This window comes from Triticum dicoccoides, chromosome 3B (assembly GCF_002162155.2).
Source record: "Triticum dicoccoides isolate Atlit2015 ecotype Zavitan chromosome 3B, WEW_v2.0, whole genome shotgun sequence".
In the NCBI taxonomy this organism is placed as follows: Eukaryota; Viridiplantae; Streptophyta; class Magnoliopsida; order Poales; family Poaceae; genus Triticum; species Triticum dicoccoides.
In genome coordinates this window covers 557,872,683-557,896,676 of record NC_041385.1, presented here as the reverse complement: position 1 = coordinate 557,896,676, position 23,994 = coordinate 557,872,683, and the positions used below count along the sequence as shown (strand labels likewise).

General features: G+C 43.6%; 1 long non-coding RNA gene across 4 annotated transcripts; it reads left to right on the top strand.

The window, feature by feature from the left end:
• The first annotated feature begins 18,781 nt into the window (after positions 1 to 18,781).
• On the top strand, positions 18,782 to 23,173 carry LOC119277055. Of its 4 annotated transcripts, XR_005136916.1 has the most exons (9): positions 18,782 to 19,004; positions 19,111 to 19,213; positions 19,947 to 20,028; positions 20,116 to 20,163; positions 20,233 to 20,352; positions 20,447 to 20,668; positions 20,823 to 21,002; positions 21,121 to 21,469; positions 21,940 to 22,393. It is a non-coding gene; the product is annotated as an uncharacterized LOC119277055 (long non-coding RNA). The 4 variants fall into 4 exon arrangements; XR_005136917.1 differs by lacking the exon at positions 21,940 to 22,393 and adding an exon at positions 22,973 to 23,173 and having other exon boundaries at positions 20,823 to 21,469; XR_005136918.1 differs by having other exon boundaries at positions 19,965 to 20,028; positions 20,823 to 21,469.
• Positions 23,174 to 23,994: the final 821 nt, after the last annotated feature.

Genomic DNA, 23,994 nt, shown 5'->3' with positions numbered 1-23,994 from the left:
GTCCCTTTGAAGGAAGTAGGATCATACTTCTCTTGTTGAGGAACAAACTTCATCTTGGGGTATTGATCTTATTCCCACTCAACTCCATTGGCATTGAACTTTCGTTCAAAACCAACACCTTGGTTCTTCCGGTGCCTTCCTTGCTTGCGTACAATTTCCTCAAATTGCTTACTCCCGGCAAGGCTCTTGTAAACACCTTTCTCTATATATCCCTTCAATAAACTATTTTCTTGCTCAAGTGTAACTTGGCTAAGAGAATCATTACTGGAATCACAAGAACTACTAGAAGCAACAACATTGGATTTAGCATGATTATTGTTACTACTAGAGGAAGAATCCTTCTTGTTTTTGTTACTAGACTTGACTTGAGGCATGTAAGTAGATAAGAGTAAACGCTTGGCAATGTAAGAATAATTTTTCTTGCGAAGATCATCATTGATTGCCTTTAGGAACTCATGCTCTTGCTCAAGGTTGAGCTTTTCAAAGCGTAACTTCTCATGAGTCCTTAAAAGTTCTCGATGATCCCCTAAGATACTTTCATGAGCTAACTTATGAGTGTTTAGTTCTTTAGTTATGAGCTCAATTTTCTCCTTATCATCGTCATTCGTTTTATCTTGATTGGCATGATTAGTTGACGTTCCATCATAGTATTCATCACTAGAGTTGTCAATAAGTAAATCATCATCACCTAGCAAGTCATCTTCATCACTATTGAAATCAACATACTCGGGGTGTGTTACCTCTGGGCCTTTAGCCATGAAGCATCTTCCAAGTCCTTCATTTGGTGTATCAAATATGTCATGGGAGTTGGTTGACACAAGTGCTAGACCGGCAACACCTTCATCTTGAGTATGTTCAGAGTCGGAGTGATAGCTTCTCTCGGAGTGATGTTCAGAGTCGGAACCGGATACCCATTCACCAACATGAGCTTGATGTCTTCGCTTTGTGTAGCTCCTTGATGACTTGTCCTTCCTTTCCAATTCCTTGCTTCTCCGGGATGTTCTTCGTTCATAACGATCATCTCTACTCCTTCTCTCTCTTGGCGGTGATTCTTCTCTTCTACTTCTCCTCTTAGGTGATTCTTCTCTTCTTTTGTAGGGAGCCGTACACTCATTGGAATAGTGTCTGGGTCTTCCACAGTTGTAGCAATTTCGCCCTCGACTGGAAGATCTTTTGTCATTATAGGACCTTGACTTGGAACTTCTTTCCTTGCTTCTACTCTTGTAGAATTTGTTGAAGTTCTTCACCATTAGGCTCAATTCTTCATTGAAGGTTTGTTTCTCACTTGATGATGTGGGAGCTTCACATGAGGCTTGGTAAGCACCACTTGACTTGTTGTGCAGCTCCTCCTTATCCTTGAGTGACATTTCATGAGCAACAATTCTTCCAATGACCTCCGTTGTCTTGAGATTCTTGTAACTGGGCATCATGTGGATCAATGTGCACATGGTATCATATTTTCCATCCAAGGCTCTTAGGATCTTCTTGACGATGAATTTGTCAGTCATCCTTCACTCCCTAAGCCGGCAATCTCATTTGTGATGAGAGCAAGCCTAGAGTACATTTCAGCGACGCCTTCACCATCCTTCATCTTGAACTTGTCAAGTTGACTCTGAAGCACATCCAATTTGGATTCCTTGATGGACTTGGTACCTTCGTGCATATCAATCAAAGTGTCCTAAATTTTCTTTGCATTCTCAAGACGGCTGATTTTTTTGAATTCTTTGGGGCACAATCCGTTGGATATCACAAGCTTGAGCGTTGTATTGCAGCATCTTCAACTCATCCGCGCTAGCTTCATGGTTCGGTTCTCTCCCATCAAAGAATTCACCTTGCAAGCCAATACACACAATAGCCCAAACGGCGGGGTTATGTCCGAGAAAATATGCATTTTCATCTTATGCTTCCAACTAGCAAAATTAGTACCATCAAAGTAAGGACCTCTACTAGACGCCATACTCTCCTAGGTTGTGAAACCAAGGCTATGACCAACAAAATCTATGGAAATCAAAGCAAATGGAGACCGAAGCTTTGATACCACTTGTAGGATCTTGAAGTATGTCTAGAGGGGGGGTGATTAGACTACTTGACCAAATAAAAACTTAACCTTTTCCCAATTTTAGTCTTTGGCAGATTTTAGCAAACTTAGCACAAGTTAAGCAATCTTAACACAATTCAAGCAAGCATGCAAAGAGTATATGAGCAGCGGAAAATAAAGCATGCAACTTGCAAGAATGTAAAGGGAAGGGTTTGGATAATTCAAACGTAATTTGGACACACGGTGATTTTTGAGCCGTGGTTCCGATAGGTGGTGCTATCGTACATCCACGTTGATGGATACTTCAACCCACGAAGGGTAACGGCTGCACGAGTCCATGGAGGGCTCCACCCAAGAAGGGTCCACGAAGAAGCAACCTTGTCTATCCCACCATGGCCGTCGCCCATGAAGGACTTGCCTCACTAGCGGTAGATCTTCACGAAGTAGGCGATCTCCTTGCCCTTACAAACTCCTTGGTTCAACTCCACAATCTTGTCGGAGGCTCCCAAGTGACACCTAGCCAATCTAGGAGACACCACTCTCAAAGAAGTAACAAATGGTGTGTTGATGATGAACTCCTTGCTCTTGTGCTTTAAATGATAGTCTCCCAACACTCAACTCTCTCTCACAGGATTTGGATTTGGTGGAAAGAAGGTTTGAGTGGAAAGCAACTTGGGGAAGGCTAGAGATCAATATACATATGGTAGGAATGGAATATCTTGGTCTCAACACATGAGTAGGTGGTTCTCTCAGAAATTGTAAGTTGGAAGTGTAGGTTTGTTCTGATGGCTCTCTCCATGAATGAAGAGGAGGTGGAGGGGTATATATAGCCTCCACACAAAATCTAACTATTACACACGATTTACCAATCTCGGTGGGACCGAATCAAGAAACTCGGTCAGACCGATTCGTTAAACCTAGTGACTGTTAGGGTTTTCGGTGGGACCGACATGCAACTCGGTAGGACCGATATGGTTAGGGTTAGGGCATTACGTTATCTCGGTGAGACCGATTACACAAACTCGGTGAGACTGATTTTGGTAATAAGCTAACCAGAGAGTTGGTCAGATAAACTTGGTGGGACCGGTTCACTCATTTCGGTGGGACCGAAATTTTATGAAAGGGAAACAGAGAGTTTACATTGCAATCTCGGTGGGACTGATCGCTCATCTCGGTGGTACCGAAACGTTACAAAGGGAAACAGAGAGATTACAATCCCATCTTGGTGAGACCGAGATCCCTATCGGTAAGACCGATTTGCCTAGGGTATGTGGCAGTGGCTATGACATCTGAACTCGGTGGCGCCGGATAGAAAGAATCAGTGGGGCCGAGTTGGACTTTAGGTTTAGGTCATATGTGGATGTGAGAAAGCAGTTGAGGGTTTTGGAGCATATCACTAAGCACTATGAAGCAAGAACCTCATTAAGCAACACCTCATCCCTCCTTGATAGTATTGGCTTTTCCTATAGACTCAATGTGATCTTGGATCACTAACATATAAAATGTAGAGTCTTGAGCTTGAAGCTTGAGCCAATCCTTTTATCCTAAGCATTTTGAGGGGTCCACTTTTCTCATCCATGCCATGCCATTCATTGAGCTTTCCTGAAATATTTATCTTGGAATAGTATTAGCTCAATGAGCTATATGTTGTTAGGAATTACCAAAACCACCTAGGGATAGTTGCACTTTCAGACGTACTGCCTTCTCCCGCCTTAATTTGTTTACACAGGTAGATTAGACCAAATAGAAGTATAGTGCTAAATTTTGGAATTATTCCGGGTTCGTTTGGCTGTTTTTTACATTAATTGGATTTCTGGGCATTTAATGTGCATAATTCAAATTTGAACTACAAGCACATGCTCCAATGGACCAAAGTTGGTTAAAAAATCACATGTGTCCTTAGGTGAATTTCTAGGTCCCATGCCAGAAATGAGAATGAAATTCAAACATCTGGGCGTCGTGGCTCGGCCAAAAGATTGAGAAACTTCGTTTTTTAATTCCTGTAAATCCAAAACACGCCTGAAAATCATGAAACTTGGCATGGTGTCATGACATAGGCACCAACATGATGTGGTAATTTTTCTGTCCGATTTGCGAAGACGCACACATTAAAAGTCAACAAAGTCATTTTGGAACAAGTGTTGTCACGTTACAAATCAGATACACAACTATTATTAAAACTGTGGGTGTTCTACTTACCAATTATGTGCCGCCACGTGTCCCTTTTTTATTGGCTAGGAGGTGTCGTGCGGGGTAGTTATTTGAGTACGGGATGCGTGCGATCAGACCCATGCATATGCTCATCGGGAGGAGATCCCTTTGACCTCTATCCGCCATGCACCTCCCTCCCATCGTCTCCATTAATAGTGCCCGATCCCCTGTTTCACGGTGTGGCTATGTCTCACTGGACTGAGATTTAAGAGAGAAAAGTGACATGTAAGATCTGATGGACCTATATAGCATCGACTGCGACTTATATCAAGCATGATGAATATAAGGACAATGATAGTGGATAACAATTGTCTTACATATCTAGGAAGATAACTAAAAAAGCCACATGCGCCCGAAATACACAAGGGCAAAAGAAGAAGGAAGACGCATACAACGATCTGGCTCATGATCTTTACTTTCTTGATGCGCTGAAGGTCGCGGAGACTAGTTCTTGCCGCGAGCGGCGATGATCTCTTTCATCAGTTTCATGTCCTTAATACGATGCTTGGAAGCAACCGTGGATTCCTCCAGCAGCCTTTCACGCTCGATGCGGAGCATGGAATTCTCGTCCATAAGTTTCTTTACGATGACGCCCATCCTCTTCAACAAGGCATCGGTCTCCTCCGCCTGCTCCGCCCTTTCGGCGATCTTCGCCCTCAGCATGTCGCGGTCGGCCCGGAGTTGTGAAAATGAGGCAATCAACTCATCCTGCAGCTTCATCCAGCCGGCGAGCTGATCCATCTGGCTATGGACGATCGCATGCATGCATCTGTAAGAGTCCTCACCTGCCCGTGAGGGATTTTCCCAGGCCGCCGCGGCGAAGGAGGACATCTCAGCTACATTCACGGTGCGGTAGGACATCTCTGCTGCTTCGGCGGCGCGACCGGACCAGTCTATTGCATCGACGGCGTGGCGGGACCTTGGTGCTGCTTTGGTGACGCGGTGGGACATGTCAGCTGCTTTCGTGGCTAAGCGGGACATCTCTCGTGCTTCCCCTTCCATGCTCACCTCTTCGGGGTGGTAATATCTCGACCGAGAACTCAATCTGGCCATGGCAGACGCAAGAGAACGATGCTGAATGACTTGTTTGCTTTTGTGGATGAGGAGGTGAGGAAGGAATATGAAGTCATCTTGGCATAGTACAATATTTATAACCGAGTACTAATACGCTCCTAAGTGGGAAACCATTTAGGTTTTTGATGGGTGTGAACAGGTTTGCAGTTTGAAAGGTGACGGGACGCAGGCTCAAAATTTATTGACAGTTCTATAATTTCTAAGTGCGGCACTATTCCCGGACGGCGTAATGTGGGCACGCTTTCTCGGCCGCGTACATGGCGTTTGGTGCACCGCAATCGGCAATGTCAGCACACGTCTTGTTCCAAGAACCGTGCGCGCTCGTTATTACCATCGCGCACAATTCTTTTAGTTAGAATGTGTGCCTGTCTAGCGCACACACGTTGATCTGTCTAACTATTTCTGTTTGTTGTGGCCAATCGCAAATAGTTCATCTGTGTGAAGTGTATGCCATGAATGGCACACACCTTTGATCTGGCTGACCATTTCTGTTTTGTTGCCTAATCGCAAACAGTTAATCCTTCTAAAGCGTATGCCCTCAATCGCACACACCTTTATCTAGCTGTCCGTTTCTATTGTTCCTCCTCATCACAAATAGTTCATCCGAGTGAACCGTATGCTGTGTATCGCACATGCCTTCATCTGGTTGCCTATTTCTTTTGTTCCTCCTCATCGCAAATAGTAAATTGAACTGGACCGTATGCCCTGCATCTCACACGCAACTAAAATCCGAACCGTGTTTGATGCATCCGTCATAGCAAACGTTTTAGGCATTTTTGACGGTTCTATGACACCACCGTTTGCGATTATTGCATCGCACACAGTTTCTCGAAGGGTCTCTGATCGTAGTGTCGTGCTAGCAGCTGTTGGGGAACGTAGCAGAAATTCAAAAATTTTCCTACGTAACACCAAGATCTATCTATGGAGAGACCAGCAACGAGTAGAAAGGGGTGCATCTACATACCCTTGTAGATCGCTAAGCGGAAGCGTTCAAGTGAACGGGCTTGATGGAGTCGTACTCGTCGTGATTCAGATCACCGATGATCAAGTGCCGAACGGACGGCACCTCCGCGTTCAACACACGTACAGCCCGGTGACGTCTCCCACGCCTTGATCCAGCAAGGAGAGAGGGAGAGGTTGAGGAAGACTCCATCCAACAGCAGCACAACGGCGTGGTGGTGATGGAGGAGTGTGGCAATCCTGCAGGGCTTCGCCAAGCACCTACGGGAGAGGAGGAGGTGTCACGGGAGGGAGGGAGGCGCCAAGGGCTCAGGTATGGATGCCCTCCCTTCCCTCCACTATATATAGGGGCAGGGGAGAGGGGGGAGGCGCAGCCTTGCCCCCTACTCCAAGAAAGGGGTGCGGCTAAGGAGGGGGGGAGGAGTCCATCCTCCCCAAGGCACCTCGGAGGTGCCTTCCCCCTTGAGGACTCTTCCCTCTAGGGTTCCCTAGGCGCATGGGCCTCTTGGGGCTGGTGCCCTTGGCCCATGTAGGCCAAGGCGCACCCCCTACAGCCCATGTGGCCCCCCGGGGCAGGTGGCCCCACCCGGTGGGCCCCCGGGACCCTTCCGGTGGTCCCGGTACAATACCGATGACCCCGAAACTTGTCCCGATGGCCGAAACAGGACTTCCCATATATAAATCTTTACCTCCGGACCATTCCGGAACTCCTCGTGACGTCCGGGATCTCATCCGGGACTCCGAACAACATTCGGTTACCACATACAAGCTTCCTTTATAACCCTAGCGTCATCGAACCTTAAGTGTGTAGACCCTACGGGTTCGGGAGACATGTAGACATGACCGAGACGTTCTCCGGTCAATAACCAACAGCGGGATCTGGATACCCATGTTGGCTCCCACATGTTCCATGATGATCTCATCGGATGAACCACGATGTCAAGGACTTAATCAATCCCGTATTCAATTCCCTTTGTCTATCGGTATGTTACTTGCCCGAGATTCGATCGTCGGTATCCAATACCTTGTTCAATCTCGTTACCGGCAAGTCACTTTACTCGTTCCGTAACACATCATCCCGTGATCAACTCCTTGGTCACATTGCGCATATGATGATGTCCTACCGAGTGGGCCCAGAGATACCTCTCCGTTTACACGGAGTGACAAATCCCAGTCTCGATCCGCATAAAACAATAGATACTTTCGGAGATACCTGAAGTGTACCTTTATAGTCACCCAGTTACGTTGTGACGTTTGATACACCCAAAGCACTCCTACGGTATCCAGGAGTTACACGATCTCATGGTCGAAGGAAGAGATACTTGACATTGGCAAAGCTCTAGCAAATGAACTACACGATCTATTGTGCTAGTCTTAGGATTGGGTCTTGTCCATCACATCATTCTCCTAATGATGTGATCCCGTTATCAACGACATCCAATGTCCATAGCCAGGAAACCATGACTATCTGTTGATCACAACGAGCTAGTCAACTAGAGGCTCACTAGGGACATATTGTGGTCTATGTATTCACACGTGTATTACGATTTCCGGATAATACAGTTATAGCATGAATAAAAGACAATTATCATGAACAAGGAAATATAATAATAATACTTTTATTATTGCCTCTAGGGCATATTTCCAACAGTCTCCCACTTGCACTAGAGTCAATAATCTAGTTCACATCGCCATGTGATTAACACTCACAGGTCACATCGCCAAGTGACTAACACCCAAGAGTTTACTAGAGTCAGTAGTCTAGTTCACATCACTATGTGATTAACACTCAATGAGTTTTATGTTTGATCATGTTGCTTGTGAGAGAGGTTTTAGTCAACGGGTCTGAACCTTTCAGATCCATGTGTGCTTTACAAATCTCTATGTCATCTCCTAGATGCAGCTACCACGCTCTATTTGGAGCTATTCCAAACAGCTATTCTACTTGGAGCTATCCTAAATTATTGCTCCATTATATGTATCCGGTCTCTCTACTCAGAGCTATCCGGATAGGTGTCAAGCTTGCATCGTCGTAACTTTTACGACGAACTCTTTTATCACCTCCATAATCGAGAAAATTCCTTAGTCCACTAGTTACTAAGGATGACTTTGACCGCTGTCCTGTGAGCCATTCTTGGATCACTCTTGTACCCCTTGACTGACTCATGGCAAGGCACACTTCAGGTGCGGTACACAACATAGCATACTGAAGAGCCTACGTCTTAAGCATAGGGGACGACCTTCGTCCTTTCTCTCTATTCTGCCGTGGTCGAGCTTTAAGTCTTAACTTCGTACCTTACAACTCAGGCAAGAACTCCTTCTTTGACTGGTCCATCTTGAACACCTTCAAGATCATGTCAAGGTATGTGCTCATTTGAAAGTATTATTAAGCATTTTGATCTATCCTTATAGATCTTGATGCTCAATGTTCAAGTAGCTTAATCCAGGCTTTCCATTGAAAAACACTTTCAAAATAACCCTATATGCTTTCTAGAAATTCTACATCATCTCTGATCATCAATATGTCAACAACATATACTCATCAGAAATTTTATAGTGCTCCCACTCACTTCTTTGGAAATACAAGTTTCTCATAAACTTTGAATAAATCCAAAATCTTTGATCATCATCAAAGCATACATTCCAACTCCGAGATGCTCACTCCAGTCCTTAGAAGGATCGCTGGAGCTAGCATACCTTTTAGCATCCTTAGGATCGACAAAACTTTTCTGATTGTATTGCATACAACCTTTCCTTACGAAAACTAGTAAGGAAACTTGTCTTGACATCCATCTGCCAGATTTCATAAATGTAGCTAATGCTAACATGATTCCGACGGACTTTAAGCATCGCTACAAGTGAGAAAATCTCATCGTAGTCAACTCCTTGAACTTGTCGGAAAACACTTCGCCACAAGTCGAGCTTCATAGATGGTGACATTACCATCAACGTCCGTCTTCTTCTTAAAAGATCCATTTATCTCAATGGATTGCCGATCATCGGGCAAGTCCATCAAAGTCCATGCTTTGTTCTGATATATGGATACTATCTCGGATTTCATGGCTTCTAACCATTTGTCGGAATTTGGGCCCACCATCGCTTTTCCATAGCTCGTAGGCTCATTGTTGTCTAGCAACATGACTTCCAGGACAGGATTACGTACCACTCTGAAGTAGTACGCATCCTTGTCATCCTACGACGTTTGGTAGTGACTTGATCCGAAGTTTCATGATCACTATCATAAGCTTCCACTTCAATTGGTGTAGGTGCCACAGGAACAACTTCCTGTGCCCTGCCACACACTAGTTGAAGAGACGGTTCAATAACCTCATCAAGTCTCCACCATCCTCCCACTCAACTCTTTCGAGAGAAACCTTTCCTCGAGAAAGGACCCGATTCTAGAAACAATTCATATTGCTTTCGGATCTGAATTAGGAGGTATACCCAACTGTTTTGGGTTTCCTATGAAGATGCATTTTATCCGCTTTGGGTTCGAGCTTATCAACCTGAAACCTTTTCATATAAGCGTCGCAGCCCCAAACTTTTAAGAAACGACAACTTAGGTTTCTCTAAACCATAATTCATACGGTGTCATCTCAACGGAATTAAGTGGTGCCCTATTTAAAGTGAATGTGGTTGTCTCTAATGCCTAACCCATGAACGATAGTGGTAATTCGATAAGAGACATCATGGTATGCACCATATCCAATAGGGTGCAACTATGATGTTCGGACACACCATCACATTATGGTGTTCCAGGCGGTATTAATTACGAAACAATTTCCACAATGTCTTAATTGTGTGCCAAAACTCGTAACTCAGATATTCATCTCTATGATCATATCATAGACATTTTATCCTCTTGTCACAATGATCTGCTACTTCACTCTGAAATTACTTGAACCATTCAATAATTCAGACTTGTGTTTCATCAAGTAAAATATTCTCAACATCTACTCGAATCATCTGTGAAGTAAGAACATAACGATATTCACTGCATGCCTCAGCACTCATTGGACTGCACACATCAAAATGTGTTACTTCCAACAAGTTGCTATCTTGTTCCATCTTATTGAAACCGAGGCTTTTCAGTCATCTTGCCTATGTGGTATGATTTGCATATCTCAAGTGATTCAAAATCAAGTGAGTCCGAACGGTCCATTTGCATGGAGCTTCTTCATGCATATATACCAATAGACATGGTTCGCATGTCTCAAACTTTTCAAAAATGAGTGAGTCCAAAGATCCATCAACATGGAGCTTCTTCATGCGTTTTATACCATTATGACTTACATGGCAGTGCCACAAGTAAGTGGTACTATCATTACTATCTTATATCTTTTGGCATGAAAATGTGTATCACTACGATCGAGATTCAATAAACCATTTATTTAGGTGCAAGACCATCGAAGGTATTATTCAAATAAATAGAGTAACCATTATTCTCCTTAAATGAATAACCGTATTGCGATAGACATAATCCAATCATGTCTATGCTCAACGCAAACACCAATCTCGGTGGTAGAGGGAGCGTGCAATGCTTGATCACATCAACCTTGGAAACACTTCCAACACATATCGTCAGCTCACCTTTAGCTAGTCTCCTTTTATTTCGTAGCTTTTTATTTCGAGTTACTAACACTTAGCAACTGAACCGGTATCTTAATACCCTGGTGCTACTAGGAGTACTAGTAAAGTACACATTAACATAATGTATATCCAATATACTTCTATCGACCTTGCCAGCCTTCTCATCTACCAAGTATCTAGGGTAATTCTGCTCCAGTGGTTGTTCCCCTTATTACAGAAGCACTTAGTCTCGGGTTTGGGTTCAACCTTGGGTTTCTTCATTGGTACAGCAGCTGATTTGCCGTTTCATGAAGTATCCCTTCTTTCCCTTGCCCTTCTTGAAACTAGTGGTTTTACCAACCATCAACAATTGATGCTCCTTCTTGATTTCTACTTTCGCGGTGTCAAACATCACGAATATTTCAAGGATCATTATATCTATCCCTGATATGTTATAGTTCATCACGAAGCTCTAGCAGCTTGGTGGCAATGACTTTGGGGAAACATCACTATCTCATCTGGAGGATCAACTCCCACTCGATTCAAGTGATTGTTGTGCTCAGACAATCTGAGCACAAGCTCAACGATTGAGCTTTTCTCCCTTAGTTTGCAGGCTAAGAAAATTGTCGGAGGTCTTATACCTCTTGACGTGGGCACGAGCCTGAAATCCCAATTTCAGCCCTCGAAACATCTCATATGTTCCGCGACGTTTCGAAAATGTCTTTGGTGCCTCTACTTAAACCATTTAACTGAACTATCACGTAGTTATCAAAACGTGTATGTTCGATGTTCGAAACATCCACAAACGACGTTTGGGGTTCAGCACACTGAGCGGTGCATTAAGGACATAAGCTTTCTACTGATCGCATAATCGCTACTATCAACTTTCAACTATAATTTTCTCTAGGAACATATCTAAACAGTAGAACTATAGCGCGAGCTACGACATAATTTGCAAAGGGTCTTTTGACTATGTTCAGGATAATTAAGTTCATCTTATGAACTCCCACTCAGATAGACATCCCTCTAGTCATCTAAGTGATTACATGATCCGAGTCAACTAGGCCGTGTCCGATCATCATGTGAGACGGACTAGTTTACGTCGGTGAACATCTTCATGTTGATCGTATCTACTATACGACTCATGCTCGACCTTTCGGTCTCCGTGTTCCGAGGCCATGTCTGCACATGCTAGGCTCGTCAAGTTAACCCTAAGTGTTTTCGCTGTGTAAAACTGTCTTACACCCGTTGTATGTGAACGTAAGAATCCATCACACCCGATCATCACGTGGTGCTTAGAAGCGACGAACTGTAGCAACGGTGCACAGTTAGGGGAGAACACTTCTTGAAATTTTGTAAGGGATCATCTTATTTACTACCGTCGTCCTAAGCAAACAAGATGCATAAACATGATAAACATCACATGCAATCAAATAGTGACATGATATGGCCAATATCATTTTGCTCCTTTTGATCTTCATCTTCGGGGCTCCATGATCATCATCGTCACCGGCACGACACCATGATCTCCATCATCATGATCTCCATCATCGTGTCTTCATGAAGTTTTCACGCCAACGACTACTTCTACTTCTATGACTAACGCGTTTAGCAATAAAGTAAAGTAGTTTACATAGCGTTCTTCAATGACACGCAGGTCATACAAAAAATAAAGACAACTCCTATGGCTCATGCCGGTTGTCATACTCATCGACATGCAAGTCGTGAATCCTATTACAAGAACATGATCAATCTCATACATCACATATCATTCATCACATTCTTCTTGGCCATATCACATCACATAGCATACCCTGCAAAAACAAGTTAGACGTCTTCTAATTGTTGTTTGCATGTTTTACGTGGCTGCTATGGGTTCTAGCAAGAACGTTTCTTACCTACGCAAAACCACAATGTGATATGCCAATTGCTATTTACCCTTCATAAGGACCCTTTTCATCGAATCCGTTCCGACTAAAGTGGGAGAGACTGGCACCCGCTAGCCACCTTATGCACCAAGTGCATGTCAATCGGTGGAACCTGTCTCACGTAAGAGTACGTGTAAGGTCAGTCCGGGCCGCTTCATCCCACAATACCGTCGAAACAAGATTGGACTAGTAACGGTAAGCATATTGAACAACATCAACGCCCACAACTACTTTGTGTTCTACTCGTGCAAAGAATCTACGCAATAAACCTGGCTCATGATGCCACTGTTGGGGAACGTAGCAGAAATTCAAAAAATTTCCTACGTAACACCAAGATCTATCTATGGAGAGACCAGCAACGAGTAGAAAGGGGTGCATCTACATACCCTTGTAGATCGCTAAGCGGAAGCGTTCAAGTGAACGGGCTTGATGGAGTCGTACTCGTCGTGATTCAGATCACCGATGATCAAGTGCCGAACGGACGGCACCTCCGCGTTCAACACACGTACAGCCCGGTGACGTCTCCCACGCCTTGATCCAGCAAGGAGAGAGGGAGAGGTTGAGGAAGACTCCATCCAACAGCAGCACAACGGCGTGGTGGTGATGGAGGAGTGTGGCAATCCTGCAGGGCTTCGCCAAGCACCTACGGGAGAGGAGGAGGTGTCACGGGAGGGAGGGAGGCGCCAAGGGCTCAGGTATGGATGCCCTCCCTTCCCTCCACTATATATAGGGGCAGGGGAGAGGGGGGAGGCGCAGCCTTGCCCCCTACTCCAAGAAAGGGGTGCGGCTAAGGAGGGGGGGAGGAGTCCATCCTCCCCAAGGCACCTCGGAGGTGCCTTCCCCCTTGAGGACTCTTCCCTCTAGGGTTCCCTAGGCGCATGGACCTCTTGGGGCTGGTGCCCTTGGCCCATGTAGGCCAAGGCGCACCCCCTACAGCCCATGTGGCCCCCCGGGGCAGGTGGCCCCACCCGGTGGGCCCCCGGGACCCTTCCGGTGGTCCCGGTACAATACCGATGACCCCGAAACTTGTCCCGATGGCCGAAACAGGACTTCCTATATATAAATCTTTACCTCCGGACCATTCCGGAACTCCTCGTGACGTCCGGGATCTCATCCGGGACTCCGAACAACATTCGGTTACCACATACAAGCTTCCTTTATAACCCTAGCGTCATCGAACCTTAAGTGTGTAGACCCTACGGGTTCGGGAGACATGCAGACATGACCGAGACGTTCTCCGGTCAATAACCAACAGCGGGATCTGGATACCCATGTTGGCTCCCACATGTTCCACGATGATCTCATCGGATGAACCACGATGTCAAGGACTCAATCAATCCCGTATTCAATTCCCTTTGTCTATTGGTATGTTACTTGCCCGAGATTCGATCGTCGGTATCCAATACCTTGTTCAATCTCGTTACCGGCAAGTCACTTTACTCGTTCCGTAACACATCATCCCGTGATCAACTCCTTGGTCACATTGCGCATATGATGATGTCCTACCGAGTGGGCCCAGAGATACCTCTCCGTTTACATGGAGTGACAAATCCCAGTCTCGATCCGCATAAAACAATAGATACTTTCGGAGATACCTATAGTGCACCTTTATAGTCACCCAGTTACGTTGTGACATTTGATACACCCAAAGCACTCCTACGGTATCCAGGAGTTACACGATCTCATGGTCGAAGGAAGAGATACTTGACATTGGCAAAGCTCTAGCAAATGAACTACACGATCTATTGTGCTAGTCTTAGGATTGGGTCTTGTCCATCACATCATTCTCCTAATGATGTGATCCCATTATCAACGACATCCAATGTCCATAGCCAGGAAACCATGACTATCTGTTGATCACAACGAGCTAGTCAACTAGAGGCTCACTAGGGACATATTGTGGTCTATGTATTCACACGTGTATTATGATTTCCGGATAATACAGTTATAGCATGAATAAAAGACAATTATCATGAACAAGGAAATATAATAATAATACTTTTATTATTGCCTCTAGGGCATATTTCCAACAGCAGCATCCTGCAGTAGTGGCTGTTGGGAAATGTAGCATGCAATTTGAATAAAATTCCTACGCTCGCGCAAGATCTATCTAGGAGATGCATAGCAACGAGAGGCGAAGACTGTGTCCACGTACCCTCGTAGACCAAAAGCAGAAGCATTAGCTTAACGCGGTTGATGTAGTCGAACGTCTTCTCAATTCAACCGATCAAGTACCAAATGTACGACACCTCCGAGTTTTGCACACGTTCAGCTCAATGACGTCCCATGAACTTTTGATCCAGTAGAGGTACGAAGGAGTAGATGAGTTCCGTCAGCGCGACGGCGTGTTGACAGTGATGGTGATGTGATCCGCGTAGGGCTTCGCCTAAGAACTACAACAATACGACCGGAGGAATAAACGGTGGAGGGGGGTACCACACACGGCTAACAAACAATTGATGTTTCTAGAGGTGCCCCCCCCGCCGCCGTATATAAAGGAGGAGAGGGAAGGAGGGTCGGCCTAGGGTGCGCCCAAGTGGGGGGGAGTCCTACTAGGACCCCAAGCCCGAGATTCGGTCGTCGGTATCTTCATACCTAGTTCAATCTCATTATCGACAAGTCTCTTTACTCCTTCCTTAGTGCATCATCCCATAACTAACTCATTAGTCACATTTCTTGCAAGGCTTCAGATGATGTGCATTACCGAGAGGGCCCAGAGATACCTCTCCGATACTCGGAGTGACAAATCCTAATCTCGATCTATGCCAACCCAACAAACACCTTCGGAGATACTTGTAGAGTATCTTTATAAACACCCAGTTACATTGTGACATTTGATAGCACACAAGGTATTCCTTCAGTGTCCGGGAGTTGCATAATCTCATAGTCGGAGGAATGTGTATTTGACATGAAGAAAGCAGTAGGACTAAAACTGAATGATCATTATGCTAAGCTAACGGATGGGTCTTGTCCATCACATCATTCCACTAATGATGTGATCCCGTTCATCAAATGACAACTCATGTCCATGGCTAGCAAACTTAACCATCTTTGATCAATGAGCTAGTCTAGTAGAGCATTCCAGGGACATGGTGTTTTGTTTATGTATTCACACATGTATCAAGTTTCTGGTTAATACAATTCTATAAAATAATAAACATTTATCATGAATAAGGAAATATTAAATAACAAATTTATTATTGCCTCTAGGGCATATTTCCTTCAGTCTCCCACTTGCACTAGAGTCAATAATCTAGTTCACATCGCCATGTGATTTAACACCAATAGTTCACATCTGTATGTGATTAACACTCATAGTTTAGATCACCATGTTACCAACACCCAAAGGGTTTACTAGAGTCAATAATCTAGTTCACATCGCCATGTGATTAACATCCAAAGAGTACTAAGGTGTGATCATGTTTTGCTTGTAAGAGAAGTTTAGTCAACAGGTCTGCTACATTCAGAGTCGTATGTATTTTGCAAATTTTCTATGTCTACAATGCTCTGCATGGAGCTACTCTAGCTAATTGCTCTCACTTTCAATATGTATCCAGATTGAGACTCAAAGTCATCTGGATCGGTGTAAAGCTTGCATCGATGTAACTCTTTACGACGAACTCTTTATCACCTCCATATCCGAGAAATACTTCCTTAGTCCTCTTAGGTAACTAAGAATAACTTTGACCGCTATCCAGTGATCCACTCCTGGATCACTATCGTACCCCCTCGCCAAACTCATAGCAAGGCACACAACTGGTCTGGTACATAGCATGGCATACTTTATAGAACCTATACCTGAGGCATAGGGAATGACTTTCATTCTCTTTCTATCTTCTCCCATGTTCGGGCTTTGAGTCTTAGTCAACTTTACACCTTGTAATACAGGCAAGAACTCCTTCTTTGACTGATCCATCTTGAACTCTTTCAAAATCTTATCAAGGTATGTACTCATTGAAAAATCTTATCAAGCGTCTTGATCTATCTCTATAGATCTTGATGCCCAATATGTAAGCAGCTTCACCGAGGTCTTTCTTTGAAAAACTCCTTTCAAACTCTCCTTTATGCTTTCTAGAAAATTCTACATCATTTCCGATCAACAATATGTCATTCACATATACTTATTAGAAAGGCTGTAGTGCTCCCACTCACTTTCTTGTAAATACAGGCTTCACCGCAAGTCTATATAAAACTATATGCTTTGATCAACTCATCAAAGTGTATATTCCAACTTCGAGATGCTTGCACGAGTCCATAGATGGATCGCTGGATCTTGCACACCTTGTTAGCACCTTTTGGATCGACAAAACCTTTTGGTTGCACCATATACAACTCCTTTTTAGAGATATCCATTTAAGGAATGCAATTTTGACATCCATTTGCCAGATTTCATAAAATATGGCAATTGTTGTCATGATTTTGACAGACTTAAGCATGCTACGGTTGAGAAAATCTCATTGTAGTCAACACCTTGAACTTGTTAAAAACATTTTTGTGACTAGTCGAGCTTTGTAGATAGTAACACTACCATCAACGTCCGTATTCGTCTTGGAAGATCCATTTATTCTCAATGGCTTGCCGATCACCGGTCAAGTCTACCAAAGTCCACACTTTGTTCTCATACATGGATCCTATCTCAGATTTCATGGCCTCAAGCCATATGTCAGAATCTGGGCTCATCATAGCTTTTTCATAGTTCATAGGTTCGTCATGGTCAAGTAACATGACTTCCAGAACAGGATTACCGTACCGCTCTGGTGCGGATCGTGCTCTGGTTGACCTACAAGGTTCTGTAGCAACTTGATCTTAAGTTTCATGATCATTATCATTAGCTTCCTCTCTAGTTGGTGTAGGCATCATGGGAACGGATTTATCGGATGAGCTACTTTCCAAATTGAGAGAAGGTACAATTACCTCATCAAGTCCTACTTTCCTCCCACTCACTTCTTTTGAGAGAAACTCCTTCTCTAGAAAGGTTCAATTCTTGGCAATAAAGATCTTGCCTTTGGATCTGTGGTAGAAGGTGTACCCAATTGTTTCCTTCGTGTATCCTATGAAGACGCACTTCTCCGATTTGGGTTTGATCTCATCAGGCTGAAGCCTTTTGACATAAGCATCGCATCCCCAAACTCTAAGAAATGATAGCTTAGGTTTGTTGCCAAACCAAAGTTCATACGGTGTCGTCTCAACGCATTTTGATGGTGCCCTGTTTAAAGTGAATGCAACTGTCTCTAATGCATAACCCCAAAATGATAGTGGTAAATCGGTAAGAGACATCATAGATCGCACCATATCTAATAAAGCGCGGTTACCACGTTCGGACACACATTTACGCTGTGGTGTTCCATGTGGCGTGAGCTGTGAAACTATTCCACATTGTTTTAAATGAAGGTAAAACTCGTAACTCAAATTTTCTCCTCTACGATCAAATCGTAGAAACTTTATTTTTTTTATGATGATTCTCCACTTCACTCTGAAATTCTTTGAACTTTTCAAATGTTTCAGACTTGCGTTTCATTAAGTAGATATATCCATATTTTCTCAAATCATCTGTGAAGGTCATAAAATAATGATAGCCTCCACGAGCCTCAACACTCATCGGACCGCATACATCGGTATGTATTATTTCCAATAATTTATTAGCTCATTCCATAGTTCTGGAGAATGGTGTTTTAGTCATCTTACCCATAAGACACGGTTCGCAAGTATCAAATGATTCATAATCAAGTGATTCCAAAAGTCCATCTGCATGGAGTTTCTTCAAGCGCTTTACACCAATCTCTATCCTAAGGGACGAGTTGGTAGTCTCCGTTCCACTGTTTTTTGTCCCATCTTCATCTGGTTTTTTTGTCCGTCCTCCCACCTCCTACGTAGTCCCTCGCATGCCAAAAAAAATCAAAGTGCGATGCCTCCGGGTACTCCCCTCGCAAGCAGCAGAATCAGACAAAAAAACCTACAAAAAAACTAGCAAAAAAATGGGCATGACCCGCATCCACGCACGGTGCCCTCAAGCGAGAACCTCTCGCACACACAACTCGCAGAGCAGATCCATTCGCCGCCGCCTATCCCTGGGCTACCTACATCCCTTCGCCACCACCCTCCCATCAAGCCACCGCCGATCCTGGAGCTACCTCCATCCCTTCGCCGCCGCCCTCCCATCAAGATGCTGACGATCCTGGAGCCATCTACCCCTGGATCCCTTTGTGGGTGCCGATCCTGTCGAGGTACCTAGCCGATCCCTTCCCGGGTGCCGATCCCGTCGCTACAAAGACTGCAACTAGTTGAAGCTGTCGATCCCCTTGCCATCGTTGATCCATTTGCAACATTCAGGAGCTGCCGCTGATCCCATTCAGGAGCCAAAGCTGATCCCCTTCAGGAGCCTGCGTTGATCCCCTTCAGGAGCCGCCGACGAGATCGGACCAGCGAGTTCAAAGTAGGGACACCTCTGCCAAGGGATGAGCCGTTCATACTAGATACTACCAAAGTCGGAGACATGTATTATCTGAAGTTTATACACAATTCATACAGTCATTCCATGTTTACACAGCTAATACTATGCTATCCATTAATGCCTCGTGTCAGACCTTATGTGTTGCCCCCCTCCATTCATCCATGCATGAAATCTACCAACTTGTAAGGGTACCAGGATTAATACACAAATGAGGTTTACTTACTTTGGAGTTTAATTCTTAACATGGCAAGCATCATGTAAGCAGAAACACTGTTTTGTAGGCATGATGTGTTATGTGAGCATAAATGCAGTTTTGTAATCTATACAAGCACAATACTGTCATATAGTCTTCTGGAGTTGTCATTCCTTTTAAATTCAGGATGTTTGCTATGGTTCTAGTCCTTGCCTTATGAAAATCAATAAAAAACTTGGTCCTAATTCTTGCCTTCTGAAAAGCAAGACAAACAGTTAAAACAATGACAAATAGATATTTTGGTTTGGGCGTTTTTTTGCTACATACATCAAGCAATAATATGTACAAGCACAGTACTGTCATATAGTCTTCTGGAGTTGTCATTCCTTTTAAATTCAGTATGTTTGTTGTGGTTCTGGTCCCGACTTATGAAAATCAAGAAAAAACTTGGTCATGGTCCTTGCCTTTTGAAAAGCAAGAAAAAACACCCAAAACAATGACAAATAGATCTTTTCGTCTCAGGGAGCTGTTGTCTGATAGGTACGTATGGGGAATTCAAAAAGCAAGGCAAGTGAACATTAACCAGACAAAGACGTACCTACAGGTATATTTCCCGCTTTCAGAATTTCATACACATGGGAAGCATCATGTTCTTCTGTCAGTCACATGGACTATACATAATGTGTTGCAGGCCATATGGATGGGACAAATGTTGACGATAGTTACTCACTGGATCCAGGTATAAGGCTGTGTGAATATTGCCTACATACTTTTTCACCTATATAGCATTGACCTTGTATTGATCCAGGCAACAACACATCAGATGGATCCAGTTTGCTACGAGTAGGAGTGCATCATGATGCTTCGTTGCCGTCTCTGAGTAATCTCACACTGGTTTATGGCATAGATGTACCATAAAATTCAAATGGTACTGCCCGATCTGCCCTTCGTATGAAACAAATTATGCTTATGGGTGTTCATCTTCGTGTATGTATACAACTTACGGCAACCATTACCTATAGGTTCTGGTCATATGTATGAGGGGAATCAGGTAGGGCTTGATGCGAGTGGGAGTGAATGTCCAATGTCTACTTCAACATCCAAGCACCAGACAACCGGAGTTGTCTTGAGTGATAATGCAAGGGAGCACATTAATACCCGCACGCGAGCTGATTATCGGAAGAAAAATGATGAGTGTATAGTCAAGGTCCATTTTGAAGATCAACCTTCACTTGCGATATCTGGTATGTTTGTTTAACGATTAATTGTAGACTAGGTTGAAACGCCAGTGCATTGTGCCAACCAACGCAACGACATCTCGCTACCCATCCTTATCAAATGATATTCATACTTTTCATGATTCGACTACTCTCATGTGTCATTCCTTTAATGATGAAGAATTATCTAGCGTGCCACATTATAAAGAAGATAAAAGGGAGCTTATAAACGCACGAAGGCGAGCATCTTATCGGAAGAAAAAGGAAGGTACGACCGAATTACAACATGATGTGAAAAGTATTCCCCAGCATGCTCTCCTTCATATCGATAATGTTGATCCACCTTCCAATGCGATGTCAGGTACACTTTTCATTGACAATATATGTTTTCAGAAGCGTTTGGACACGTTTGGTTCATTTTCCTTCATACATTGTGCTGCTTTCTGGGCTTTCTGGATTGTTATTTTTACATGATGCAGACGACCCAACGGTCTCATACATGCCCACGACCATGCTAGGGTTTGGTCAGACACCGCCGCCGATCCATTCATGACAGGCGATCGGAGAAGTGGAGAAGTCGCTATGATCTAGCAACTATCTTTGATCAAATCATGTTTGTATTCCAATAATTGGTTGCCTTGGCCTATCATTGCAGCTCCAGCGCATAGGCACATGTAATTGTTCGGAAGCTCGGACCCTCTGGCGTTTTGTCGAGCGTTGGTGATCGGGGATGGTTGTTGGCTTGTTGCGCGCCTGCTGACTACCACCAATGGATCTGCATCGACCTAGCGGTGGAGGGGACAAGATGGGGTGGATTTAATGCTCTAGGTAAGTTTTTAGGAAATCTTGATCGCTTTTTCCTAATACAACACTAATTGATCATCTTTGTTCAAGGATGTGTACGCATTGGTAGATATCAGCTCCACATTGGTTACAATTTAAGTGTTGACCCAACCAATTTAGATGCACTGAACACAACCGTTTAGTCACAGATTTTCTCGTTCTTACATCTTAAACTTATACGAGTATACGACAATTTTTTATAGCTCGCTAATTTGGAGTATTTTGGTTACACCTTCTTCACTGTATATGAAACTTATATATGGAATTATTCACCATTACCAACTATGGCAAAGAGATTCTCCTACTGCATTTTCTGTATGCATTATATGGGCAATATGAAACATGAATGACACTTAGTAAAAAACTTTTGGTATTCAGAAGGCACAAAATAGTTTTTGGTTTCACTTTCGTCCCCCCCCCCCCCGCCTAAATCCTGGCTCCACCTCTGACACCAGGAGCTGTCTTGAATGACGCCAAACAAACCAGGCAAAACGTGTGGAAGATTGCAACAATACCTTGTCACAAGAAAAGAGGGAGCAGATAAATGCCCAGAGATGAGCTACTTATTGGAAGAAAAAAGATCTGCTTATCGAAGATGAAAATCTGCGTGCCCCTACGATAGTACCCTTTGTTAAGGCATTGATAGATGTGAAAGTTGCCAGTGCTCCCCCATGTGAATGGTCAGAGTATTTGATCTTATGGTCGGAGGATGGATGCGAACACTTGTTTCTCCAGCAATAACCGAAGTTTCATCATTCAGTGTAGTAGTTCTGGTTCTTCAAGTAGGAGAAACAGACATGTATGACATGACACAACCTTGTTTTATATGTGTTGAACCACTTCGATATGTAAGATCTTGCCTCCTCTAATGTATGATGGTTTCATCAAACTTTTCCTAGGCACTACCAATGTGAGATCTACCCTCTGTTTTCATCTTCTTTTGATGCGGGCTTGCTTCATAATTAACTATATGAATTAAAGCTACTCAAGAACATGGTTTAAGTTGAGCCATGAATATACATATTCTCCCTCAGTTGATGGATGCCTGTCCTTCAGAAATATAGGTTGTTCAATACTTTTAGCAAGGACTTTGATTCAGTGATACCACTAAAGCATAAGAGGGGAACAATGTTGTAGATTTGGTAATCTTGCCTTTCCCCTACCTTGATGATGTTTCTATAAGTCGCGATCCATAGAACACTTGGGACAGTACCTAGGCTAGTGGTCACATGCATTACATGGTGTCTTTCTATAGTTCATGGTATCCTATGTTTGCCGGTTCATATTTTTTTAGGGAGTTGACTTGAGAAAACAACATACAAAGATAATTACTATCACACTTCAGCTTTGTTCAATAATGAGTTTAGTGTGTATGTAACTGCTAAGTGCAAATGATACACCAGATGTGCAGACCTTTTATTACAGTATATGTTTTGTATTCTTTTAACAACTTGTTCAAGAACTTGTCACCGGTTTTGGCAATGTCAGGCAAAGGATCACCGACAACCTTCAATTGGCGGGATGAGGCCACGTCGAGAACGGTGACAGCGCCATGGAGAGCAACAACTATTCTCAAGGCAACATCGATATGCAGCACAGCCAGGACATCCGGGGTAGTGTCTGAACGGCCCCGTAAAGGGCCTAAATAAAAAGAAATTTCCTAAATAAAATCGATGCTTATTACCAATATTTTTTGAAGAGGTAGTGATGTCTACTACACGACCTTCTTCTTGTATACGTTGTTGGGCCTGCAAGTGCACAAGTTTGTAGGACAGTAGCAAATTTCCCTCAAGTGGATGACCTAAGGTTTATCAATCCGTAGGAGGCGTAGGATGAAGATGGTCTCTCTCAAACAACCCTGCAACTAAATAAAAAAGAGTCTCTTGTGTCCCCAACACACCCAATATAATGGTAAATTGTATAGGTGCACTAGTTCGGCGAAGAGATGGTGATAAAAGTGCAATATGGATGGTAGATAAAGGTATTTGTAATCTGAAATTATAAAAACAGCAAGGTAACAAGTGGTAAAATTGAGCGTAAACGGTATTGCAATGATAGGAAACAACGCCTAAGGTTCATACTTTCACTAGTGAAAGTTCTCTCAACAATAATAACATAGATAGATCATATAACAATCCCTCAACATGCAACAAAGAGTCACTCCAAAGTCACTAATAGCGGAGAACAAACGAAGAGATTATGGTAGGGTACGAAACCACCTCAAAGTTATCCTTTCTGTTCTATCTACTCAAGAGTTTGTAGTAAAATAATATGAAGCTATTCTTTCCGCTCAATCTATCATAGAGTTCATACTAGAATAACACTTTAAGACACAAATTAACCAAAACCCTAATGTCACCTAGATACTCCATTGTCACCTCAAGTATCCGTGGGCATGATTATATGATACGCATCACACAATCTCAGATTCATCTATTCAACCAACACAAAGTACTTCAAAGAGGGCCCCAAAGTTTCTACTGGAGAGTCAAGAACGTGTGCCAACCCCT